The sequence below is a fragment of the Nerophis ophidion genome, linkage group LG02 (genome assembly GCF_033978795.1).
Source record: "Nerophis ophidion isolate RoL-2023_Sa linkage group LG02, RoL_Noph_v1.0, whole genome shotgun sequence".
NCBI classification, from domain to species: domain Eukaryota; kingdom Metazoa; phylum Chordata; class Actinopteri; order Syngnathiformes; family Syngnathidae; genus Nerophis; species Nerophis ophidion.
The window spans coordinates 75,637,431-75,649,622 of NC_084612.1; the positions used below are offsets into that span (position 1 = coordinate 75,637,431).

The 12,192-nt window shown below is 37.3% G+C and overlaps 1 protein-coding gene across 1 annotated transcript in view; it reads left to right on the top strand.

Moving 5' to 3' along the window:
- The window catches only part of LOC133545543 (leukocyte cell-derived chemotaxin 1-like), a 53,129-nt gene that overhangs the window by 1,232 nt on the left and 39,705 nt on the right, over positions 1-12,192 (top strand). The window lies entirely within an intron of this gene.

The window sequence follows — 12,192 nt, forward strand, 5'->3', positions numbered from 1 at the left end:
AATCAGGGCTAAAACAAGCGAAAAGCCGATCTACGAAACGTGTGCAAAGTGGATCGGGTCCGTCAAGTAAGAAGGCGTGCGATCCGTTTTGCGCCTCGGTTTTCATTGATACGCAAAATATATGCCGATCATCAGAGCAGCCAGAATTCTGGGCGGCGATAATGCAAATACAAAACTCGGGAAACGCATGCGGTCACGTCCTACCCTAAGCCCCGACCCACCATCAAAAAATTCGGGAAGGTTGGAGCGTGTGGAAGGAAGTTATGAGCGTTATAATTTTCCACCACAAGGAGGCGATTCTGGCAGCACAGTAGACGTGCGTTGGTGTCCCACCCAAAGTCGAGATTTACTTGCAAATATTTCAAGAAAATCGGACCATGAGCAAGGAAGTTGTAGCTGTTATCAGTGTATGACCGTTATAATTGTCCACCACAAGGGGTCCATATTGTTTCCACAGTAGTTGTTCGTTGGCGTCCTACCTAAAGTCGAGATTTACTCACAAATATTTCAGGAAAATCGACGAATGTGTAAGTAAGTTATGAGCGTTACAATTTTCCACCACAAGGGGTCCATATTGGCACCACAGTAGACGTGCGTTGGCGTCCTACCCAAAGTCGAGATTTACTCGCAAATATTTCGAGAAAATCGACGAATGTGTAAGTAAGTTATGAGCGTTACAATTTTCCACCACAAGGGGTCGATATTGTCACCACAGTAGTTGTTCGTTGGTGTCCTACCCAGAGTCGAGATTTAATCGCAAATATTTCAAGAAAATTGGAAGTTATGAGCATTAACATTTTCCACCACAAGGGGTCGATATTGGCACCACGGTAGTCGTGCATTGGCGACCCACCCAGAGTCGAGATTTACTCGCAAATATTTTAAGAAAATCGGAGCATGTGTAAGTTATGAGCGTTATAATTTTCCACCACAAGGGGTCGATATTGTCACCACAGTAGTTGTTCGTTGGTGTCCCACCCAGAGTCGAGATTTACTTGCAAATATTTCAAGAAAATTGGAAGTTATGAGCATTAACATTTTCCACCACAAGGGGTCCATATTGGCACCACAGTAGCCGTGCGTTGGCGTCCTACCCAGAGTCGAGATTTACTCGCAAATATTTTAAGAAAATCGGAGCATGTCAAATTAAGTTATGACCGTTATAATTATCCACCACAAGGGGTCGATATTGTCACCACAGTAGTTGTTCGTTGGCGTCCCACCCAGAGTCGAGATTTACTCACAAAAATTTAAAGAAAATTGGAGCATGTGTAAGTAAGTTATGAGCGTTATAATTTTCCACCACAAGGGGTCCATATTGGCACCACAGTAGTCGTGCGTTGGCGTCCTACCCAAAGTCGAGATTTACTCGCAAATATTTCGAGAAAATCGGACCATGTGGAAGGAAGTTGTAGCTGTTATCATTTTCGACCACAAGGGGGCAATATTGGCACCGCAGTAGGCGTCCGTTAGCCTCCTACCCAGAGTCGAGATTTACTCGCAAATATTTCAAGAAAATCGGAGCATGTGGAAGGAAGTTGTAGCTGTTATAATTTCCTACCACAAGGGGGCGATTCTGACACCACAGTAGTCATGCGTTGGCGTCCCACTCAGATTCGAGATTTACTCGCAAAAATGTCAAGAAAATCGGAGCATGTGGAAGGAAGTTGTAGCGATTAGAATTGTCCACCACAAGGGGGCGATTTTGCACAACAGTAGTCGTGCGTTGGCGTCCTACCCAGAGTCGAGATTTACTCACAAATATTTCAAGAAAATCTGAGCATGTGTAAGTAAGTTATGAGCGTTATAATTTTCCACCACAAGGGGTCCATATTGGCACCACAGTAGTCGTACGTTGGCGACCCACCCAAAGTCGAGATTTACTCGCAAATATTTTAAGAAAATCGGACCATGTGGAAGGAAGTTGTAGCTCTTATCATTTTTGACCACAAGGGGGCAATATTGGCACCGCAAGTCACGATCAATTCCAGATCTTTAAGCCGCATATTAGTTTGGAAAGAGAGATGATTATTTAAATTAAATTAATGACTGTTTGATGGTTGATGTCGAGGAGCAGTTTTCGCCCACAGGCCCCGCCCACTAGGAAGGGGTTTGACCAGTCACTGACCCATCCGGCACATCAGGATGTCATCATCATCATCATCATCATTTGTACCAAATTGGAATCAAGATCTGGGTTTGCAGAACCGGGTAACAAATGTTAAAATTTTGGTGCCATCCCATGGCGTGGGCGAAATTTCTTGGCAATTTATCATCGCCTATATTTGTAGTAAATGTCAAATTTAATCGTAGCATTTTGGTCCAAGTCCCGAGGATTTCGTTAAAAAGTACGACCCGTTTTTGGACGAAAAATGGTTGATAGAAAACGGGACGGCCGACTTCCTGTTTGTTTTTTAAAAATATGGCTTCTTGAGACTTTTATGACGTCCCCAGCGATTCCGGGGACGGAACGTAAACCCGGTGGCAGGGGCAGAGTTTTATTTTTTTTTTAATTTCTAGGGAATGCTACGTAGTCAATTTTAAAATGTTGTGTACGTGATCACGAAAATATAGATTTTTTTTTTTTTCAGACTAAAAAAGCTTGCAAAAATCGGGGAGTTTTTGTATACATCAAGAGCCTCAAAAAGCGATTGAGATGGCAGAATACATTTTTAACGGCGCAATTCCGATCGGGCCTTTGCAGCTTTTGCATTACTTAGCACACGCAATGTGATTTATCGACACTCATCACCGATTCGGTAGCCCCGTTTTGCGTTTTATTTTGCACATTTTTTATTTTCGGACGTTCAAACTGCAAAGGGGACAGCCCTATCCTGGAGAAGACACTACATTTTTAGCTTAATGCTTAATCTGAGATACGAGCTACTGTACATATGTTGTCTTTCCAGACACTTACACACGAAAATCTCCTTTTATGGTCAAAAGGTGTGCTGTCCTGACTTAGCACACACCCAGAGACAGGAAGGAGGAATAGACAACAGTTAGTTTGGCTTTTCCAAGTTAGGAGCGGCTCATTTTTCCTCACTCGACCTCCTCCAGGCACTGCAGTCCCTTGTAAATGACACTCACTTGTAAAAAAAAAAACTTTTCCGACGTCAATTTTGAATCCGGCCGCACTGACGTGACCGGACTAGGATGACAAGAACAGAAATACGGCTCAAAAGAAAACAGACTTGAGACAAGGTACAGCCGCAGATTTTACAAAGCGGAAACAGGAAGTACAAAGAGACAAAAATAACTTTTAAATTGGGGTAACGGGGGTGCTGTCATGGGATTTCCGTGCAAATGCTTCATTGTTGAATTGTGTGAACGCTCCAAAGCAGGCTTTACCTTGACAAGTTCCAAAAACTCCCAGATTTCCCAGAATTTCAGGTTTTCTGGGACATTTTTCCCATTCAAAAATGAATTGGCCATTTTTCAACCCTTTGCCATTTCCACATTTTTCGACCTATTCAAACCATTCCACCTTTAACACAATCCAACATTCTGGAAATTCAAACTATCATTTTTCTAAGTTCCAAAAAATTCCAGGATTTTTCAGATTTTCTGCTTTTCCAAAGCCCTATTTCCACCCTTTTTTCTGGCGACTACTCCTTCCACATTTTTCAACGCATTTCAACCGTTCCACCGTCAAAATATTCCTCTTAATCAAGACAAAAACTAAATTGTTTTTCGAACTAGAAAAATTCCCGGTTTTCCCAAAATTCCAGGATTTCCGTAATACCATTTCTCAATTTCAACATTTCTCCCCCGATTTGAAAAATTTCAACACCAACAATTTCAACTCACTCCGATCATTCAAGTTTTTTTGTTTTTTTTAACCATTTTCAAAAAAATTCCCGCTCTTTTCAAAATTCTCAATTTTTCGGAAGTGGAACATTTTTCAAAGTTCCACAACTCCCGCATTTTTCATCCGATTCAAACTGTTCCAACTTCAAAATATTCAGCCTGTTCAGGAATTGTGTGCTCTAATTAAAGAATTCTAAGAAAAAAAAATTCCCGTATTTCCCATAATTCCCTTTTTTTTATGCATTTCCCCATTCAAAATGAATTGGCCATTTTTCAACCCTTTGCCATTTCCACATTTTTCGACCTATTCAAACCATTCCACCTTTAACACAATCCAACATTCTGGAAATTCAAACTATCATTTTTCTAAGTTCCAAAAAATTCCAGGATTTTTCAGAATTTCTGCTTTTCCAAAGCCCTATTTCCACCCTTTTTTCTGGCGACTACTCCTTCCACATTTTTCAACCGTTCCACCGTCAAAATATTCCTCTTAATCAAGACAAAAACGAAATTGTTTTTCGAACTAGAAAAATTCCCGGTTTTCCCAAAATTCCAGGATTTCCGTAATACCATTTCTCAATTTCAACATTTCTCCCCCGATTTGAAAAATTTCAACACCAACAATTTCAACTCACTCCGATCATTCAAGTTTTTTTTTTTTTTTTTAACCATTTTCAAAAAAATTCCCGCTCTTTTCAAAATTCTCAATTTTTTGGAAATGGAACATTTTTCAAAGTTCCACAACTCCTGCATTTTTCATCCGATTCAAACTGTTCCAACTTCAAAATATTCAGCCTGTTCAGGAATTGTGTGCTCTAATTAAAGAATTCAAAAAAAAAAATTCCCGTATTTCCCATAATTCCCTTTTTTTTATGCATTTCCCCATTCAAAATGAATTGGCCATTTTTCAACCCTTTGCCATTTCCACATTTTTCGACCTATTCAAACCATTCCACCTTTAACACAATCCACCATTCTGGAAATTCAAACTATCATTTTTCTAAGTTCCCAAAAATTCCAGGATTTTTCAGAATTTCTGCTTTTCCAAAGCCCTATTTCCACCCTTTTTTCTGGCGACTACTCCTTCCACATTTTTCAACGCATTTCAACCGTTCCACCGTCAAAATATTCCTCTTAATCAAGACAAAAACGAAATTGTTTTTCGAACTAGAAAAATTCCCGGTTTTCCCAAAATTCCAGGATTTCCGTAATACCATTTCTCAATTTCAACATTTCTCCTCCAATTTGAAAAATTTCAACACCAACAATTTCAACTCACTCCGATCATTCAAGTTTTTTTTTTTTTTTTAACCATTTTCAAAAAAATTCCCGCTCTTTTCAAAATTCTCAATTTTTCGGAAATGGAACATTTTTCAAAGTTCCACAACTCCCGCATTTTTCATCCGATTCAAACTGTTCCAACTTCAAAATATTCAGCCTGTTCAGGAATTGTGTGCTCTAATTAAAGAATTCTAAGAAAAAAAAATTCCCGTATTTCCCATAATTCCCTTTTTTTTATGCATTTCTCCATTCAAAATGAATTGGCCATTTTTCAACCCTTTGCCATTTCCACATTTTTCGACCTATTCAAACCATTCCACCTTTAACACAATCCAACATTCTGGAAATTCAAACTATCATTTTTCTAAATTCCAAAAAATTCCAGGATTTTTCAGAATTTCTGCTTTTCCAAAGCCCTATTTCCACCCTTTTTTCTGGCGACTACTCCTTCCACATTTTTCAACGCATTTCAACCGTTCCACCGTCAAAATATTCCTCTTAATCAAGACAAAAACGAAGTTGTTTTTCGAACTAGAAAAATTCCCGGTTTTCCCAAAATTCCAGGATTTCCGTAATACCATTTCTCAATTTCAACATTTCTCCCCTGATTTGAAAAATTTCAACACCAACAATTTCAACTCACTCCGATCATTCAAGTTTTTTTTTTGTTTTTTTTTAACCATTTTCAAAAAAATTCCCGCTCTTTTCAAAATTCTCAATTTTTCGGAAATGGAACATTTTTCAAAGTTCCACAACTCCCGCATTTTTCATCCGATTCAAACTGTTCCAACTTCAAAATATTCAGCCTGTTCAGGAATTGTGTGCTCTAATTAAAGAATTCTAAGAAAAAAAATTTCCGTATTTCCCATAATTCCCTTTTTTTTATGCATTTCCCCATTCAAAATGAATTGGCCATTTTTCAACCCTTTGCCATTTCCACATTTTTCGACCTATTCAAACCATTCCACCTTTAACACAATCCAACATTCTGGAAATTCAAATTATCATTTTTCTAAGTTGACAAAAATTCCAGGATTTTTCAGATTTTCCAAAGCCCTATTTCCACCCTTTTTTCTGGCGACTACTCCTTCCACATTTTTCAACGCATTTCAACCGTTCCACCGTCAAAATATTCCTCTTAATCAAGACAAAAACGAAATTGTTTTTCGAACTAGAAAAATTCCCGGTTTTCCCAAAATTCCAGGATTTCCGTAATACCATTTCTCAATTTCGACATTTCTCCCCCGATTTGAAAAATTTCAACACCAACAATTTCAACTCACTCCGATCATTCAAGTTTTTTTTTTTGTTTTTTTTTAACCATTCTCAAAAAAATTCCCGCTCTTTTCAAAATTCTCAATTTTTCGGAAATGGAACATTTTTCAAAGTTCCACAACTCCCGCATTTTTCATACGATTCAAACGGTTCCAACTTCAAAATATTCAGCCTGTTCAGGAATTGTGTGCTCTAATTAAAGAATTCTAAGAAAAAAAATTCCCGTATTTCCCATAATTCCCTTTTTTTTATGCATTTCCCCATTCAAAATGAATTAGCCATTTTTCAAACTTCAACAATTCCCACATTCTTCAACTCATTCAAACCATTTTGGAAATTCAAACTACCGTTTTTCCAAGTTCAAGAAAAATTTCCATATTTTCCCGAAATTCTGTGACGCTTAACAAGCATCGTGGTGCGGGTTTGTTCTCTCGTGGATGCAGTCGGAGATGGACACAGCGTGAAGGTAGAAAATGATGATTTATTATCACTAACAAAACCAACTAAGAACAGACTAGCAACAGAAAACACTTGCACAAGGCACTAACAACAAAACGTACAAAAAAAGCGCTAGCATGAGAGCTAGGGACAAGCAAGGGAATAGCGGGGAAACTAAAGTACACAAAGTCTTTTACCACAAGCGACGTCACCTGTTGCATCAAATACAAACCAGATTCCGAGAGCGAGTAACGAAAAAGGCAGGCTTTAAATAAGGAGAGTCATTAAGAGGCAGGTGCGCGTCTAAAAGCAAAAGGCGGAACAGAACAGGAAGTGCCACCAGGAACTAAGGAAGTCAAATAACAGAACACAATACAAAGATGGAACAAAAACAGAATATGACATGACCCAAGTAGCTGATCGTGATTCAACATTTCTTGCCCGATTTAAACAATTCAAACACAAACCATAACAGCTCATTCATTTTTTTTTTAAATCTCGCTTTTCCCAAAATTCCCAAATTTCCAGGAAGGTGGCATTGAAATGAATGGAACATTTTTCCAAGTTGCACAATTTCCCCACATTTTTCCACCTATTCAAACCATTCCAACATCAACACATTCCATTCATCCTGGACATTCAGACTAAGACTTTCCCAAGTTCCGAACCAAATTCCCGTTTTCCTGGAAATTCTTCAACATTCCAACATTCAAACTATTCTTACAATTGCAACATGGTTTTCCAATCATCAGTTAGCTTATGGGGTGTTTTTGTTAGGAAAACACAGACTTTAGCAAGAAATCCTTCACGTTTGAGTGCAAACCTTGTGTGGGGAAGACAGGAGAAATTGGGCAAGTGGTGCTAAAAGACGGCAGGCTAAAGGGTGACTCTCATACCTTAGATGCCATTCTAAAACCCGGCGTGTGTGTTCTTGTATTTCTACCCTTCTTGAGACACCCACAAGGAAAAGTACCGGTTTTCGTACAGTTTCTCAGTAAACGTACGATCAATTTTGCTCGTTTAAAAAAAAAAAAAAAAAAAAGGTTGGTTTACATGCAAAATTGGGCGCCCAAACAAAGAATCACAGCATTATATAAGCAAAATAACCATGGGGGCCAGAGAAAGTTGTGAGTGCCAGCACTTCGAAATGTCAAATAATTTATTTTAAGGCAAGAGCCCTAAATTAAAAAGGTACAAATGATAGTAAATTTTAATTTGTAATTATTCTTTGTTAATAAAAAAAAAATAGAGCGTAAATGTGGGTTTTGGAACGAATAACTAATGAAAACTGAAGAATTTCTTTATTTCTACCCGCAGGTAAATTTGACATTCGTACAAAACAATATAATAAATAACAGTTTTTCGGCTATTTGGTTCACGATTGCAATTTTCACCAACATTTTTTTCCGGTTTTTGTATAGTTTCTCAGTAAACGGTCGATCAACATTGCTAGTTTAAAAAAAGTAAAAAAAATGTTTGTTTACATGCAAAATTGGGCGCCCAAACAAAGAATCCCACACATTGGGGACGGTCTATGTGCTTTTCTTTGTGGACTATTATTGCAAAATAAGCATTATATAAGCAAAATAACCATGGGGGCCAGAGAAAGTTGTGAGTGCCAGCACTTCGAAATGTCAAATAATTTATTTTAAGGCAAGAGCCCTAAATTAAAAAGGTACAAATGATAGTAAATTTTAATTTGTAATTATTCTTTGTTAAAAAAAAAAAAAAATAGCGCGTAAATGTGGGTTTTGGAACGAATAACTAATGAAAACTGAAGAATTTCTTTATTTCTACCCGCAGGTAAATTTGACATTCGTACAAAACAATATAATAAATAACAGTTTTTCGGCTATTTGGTTCACGATTGCAATTTTCACCAACATTTTTTTCCGGTTTTTGTATAGTTTCTCAGTAAACGGTCGATCAACATTGCTAGTTTAAAAAAAGTAAAAAAAATGTTTGTTTACATGCAAAATTGGGCGCCCAAACAAAGAATCCCACACATTGGGGACGGTCTATGTGCTTTTCTTTGTGGACTATTATTGCAAAATAAGCATTATATAAGCAAAATAACCATGGGGGCCAGAGAAAGTTGTGAGTGCCAGCACTTCGAAATGTCAAATAATTTATTTTAAGGCAAGAGCCTTAAATTAAAAAAGGTACAAATGATAGTAAATTTTAATTTGTAATTATTCTTTGTTTAAAAAAAAAAAAAATAGCGCGTAAATGTGGGTTTTGGAACGAATAACTAATGAAAACTGAAGAATTTCTTTATTTCTACCCGCAGGTAAATTTGACATTCGTACAAAACAATATAATAAATAACAATTTTTCGACTATTTGGTTTACGATTGCAATTTTAACCAAAATTTTTTTCTGTTTTTTTGTATAGTTTCTCAGTAAACGTACGATCAACATTGCTAGTTTAAAAAAATAAATACATGTTTGTTTACGTGCAAAATTGGGCGCCCAAACAAAGAATCCCACACATTGGGGACGGTCTATGTGCTTTTCTTTGTGGAGTATTATTGCAAAAATAAGCATTATATAAGCAAAATAACCATGGGGGCCAGAGAAAGTTGTGAGTGCCAGCACTTCGAAATGTCAAATAATTTATTTTAAGGCAAGAGCCCTAAATTAAAAAGGTACAAATGATAGTAAATTTCAATGTGTAATTATTCTTTGTTAAAAAAAAGCGCGTAAATGTGGGTTTTGGAACGAATAACTAATGAAAACTGAAGAATTTCTTGTATTTCCACCCTTCTTGAGACACCCACAAGGAAAAGTACCGTCCATGTGAGGACCGGTGAAAAAGTTAGGACCGAAATCATGGTCCCAATACAAAAAAAACATTGTATCTTGTAGAAAGCCAAATACTAGAGTCTGTGAACATTGCTCCAAAGTCAGGATTTTTTTTCTGATTATTGCCAATTTTTTTGTTGTTCTTGTAAAATACTGACATTTTTTTGAGTAAAATTATGACATTTGTCATGATTTTGCCGAGTAGAATTCCGATTATAGGTTGATTGGCAACACTAAATGGTCCCTAGTGTGTGAATGTGAGTGTGAATGTTGTCTGTCTATCCGTGTTGGCCCTGTGATGAGGTGGCGACTTGTCCAGGGTGTACGATACGGAATACGGAAAAACCATTGCATCTAATAGAGAGCCATATACTAGAGTCCGTGAACATTGCTCCAAAGTCAATATTTTTTTGTTGATTCAATGTGCATACAAATTCTGATTTTTATCACAATATTGCTAATTTACTTGTTGTTCTTGTAAAATACTGACATTTTTTTGAGTAAAATCGTGACTTCTGTCATCATTTTGCCGAGTAAAATTCCGATTATAGGTTGATAGGCAACACTAAATTGGACCTAGTGTGTGAATGTGAGTGTGAATGTTGTCTCTGCGACTTGTCCAGTGTGTAAACCGCCTTCCGCCCAAATCATGGTCCCAATACTAAAAAACCATTGCATCTAATAGAGAGGCAAATACTAGAGTCCGTGAACATTGCTCCAAAGTCAAGATTTTTTTGTTGATTCATTGTGCATACAAATTCTGATTTTTATCGCAATATTGCGAATTTACTTGTTGTTCTTGTAAAATACTGACATTTTTTTGAGTAAAATCGTGACTTCTATCATGATTTTGCCGAGTAAAATTCCGATTATAGGTTGATAGGCAACACTAAATGGTCCCTAGTGTGTGAATGTGAGTGTGAATGTTGTCTGTCTATCTGTGCTGGCCCTGCGAATAGTTGGCGACTTGTCCAGGGTGTACCCCGCCTTCAGCCCAAATCATGGTCCCAAAACGGAAAAACCATTGCATCTAATTGAGAGGCAAATACTAGAGTCTGTGAACATTGCTCCAAAGTCAAGATTTTTTTTTTGTTGATTCATTGTGCATACAAATTCTGATTTTTATCACAATATTGCCAATTTACTAGTTGTTCTTGTAAAATAGTGACAATTTTTGAGTAAAATCATGACTTTTGTCAAGTAAAATTCCTATTATAGGTTGATAGGCAACACTAAATGGGCCCAAGTCTGTGAATGTGTTGTGAATGTTTGTCTATCCGTGTTGGCCCTGCGATGAGGTGGCGACTTGTCCAGGGTGTACCCCACCTTCCGCCCAAATAATGGTCCCAATACGGAAAAACCGTTGCATCTAATAGAGAGCCATATACTAGAGTCCGTGAACATTGCTCCAAAGTCAAGATTTTCTTGTTGATTCATTCTGCATACAAATTCTGATTTTTATCACAATATTGCTAATTTACTTGTTGTTCTTGTAAAATAGTAACATTTTTTTGAGTAAAATCGTGACTTCTGTCATCATTTTGCCGAGTAAAATTCCGATTATAGGTTGATAGGCAACACTAAATTGGACCTAGTGTGTGAATGTTGTCTGTCTATCCGTGTCGGCTCTGCGATAAGGTGGCGACTTGTCCAGTGTGTAAACCGCCTTCCGCCTAAATCATGGTCCCAATACTAAAAAACCATTGCATTTAATAGAGAGGCAAATACTAGAGTCCGTGAACATTGCTCCAAAGTCAAGATTTTTTTGTTGATTCATTGTGCATACAAATTCAGATTTTTATCGCAATATTGCGAATTTACTTGTTGTTCTTGTAAAATACTGACATTTTTTTGAGTAAAATCGTGACTTCTATCATGATTTTGCCGAGTAAAATTCCGATTATAGGTTGATAGGCAACACTAAATGGTCCCTAGTGTGTGAATGTGTTGTGAATGTTGTCTGTCTATCTGTGCTGGCCCTGCGAATAGTTGGCGACTTGTCCAGGGTGTACCCCGCCTTCAGCCCAAATCATGGTCCCAAAACGGAAAAACCATTGCATCTAATTGAGAGGCAAATACTAGAGTCTGTGAACATTGCTCCAAAGTCAAGATTTTTTTTTTGTTGATTCATTGTGCATACAAATTCTGATTTTTATCACAATATTGCCAATTTACTTGTTGTTCTTGTAAAATAGTGACATTTTTTGAGTAAAATCATGACTTTTGTCAAGTAAAATTCCGATTATAGGTTGATTGGCAACACTAAATGGTCCCTAGTGTGTGAATGTGTGTGTGAATGTTGTCTGTCTATCTGTGTTGGCCCTGCGATGAGGCGGCGACTTATCCAGGGTGTACGCCGCCTTCCGCCTAAATCATGGTCCCATTACGGAAAAACCATTGCATCAAATAGAGAACCATATACTAGAGTCTGTGAACATTGCTCCAAAGTCAAGTTTTTTTTTGTTGAATTATTGTGCATACAAATTCTGATTTTTATCACAATATTGCGAATTTACTTGTTGTTCTTGTAAAATACTGACAATTTTTTGAGTAAAATTATGACTTTTGTCATGATTTTGCAGA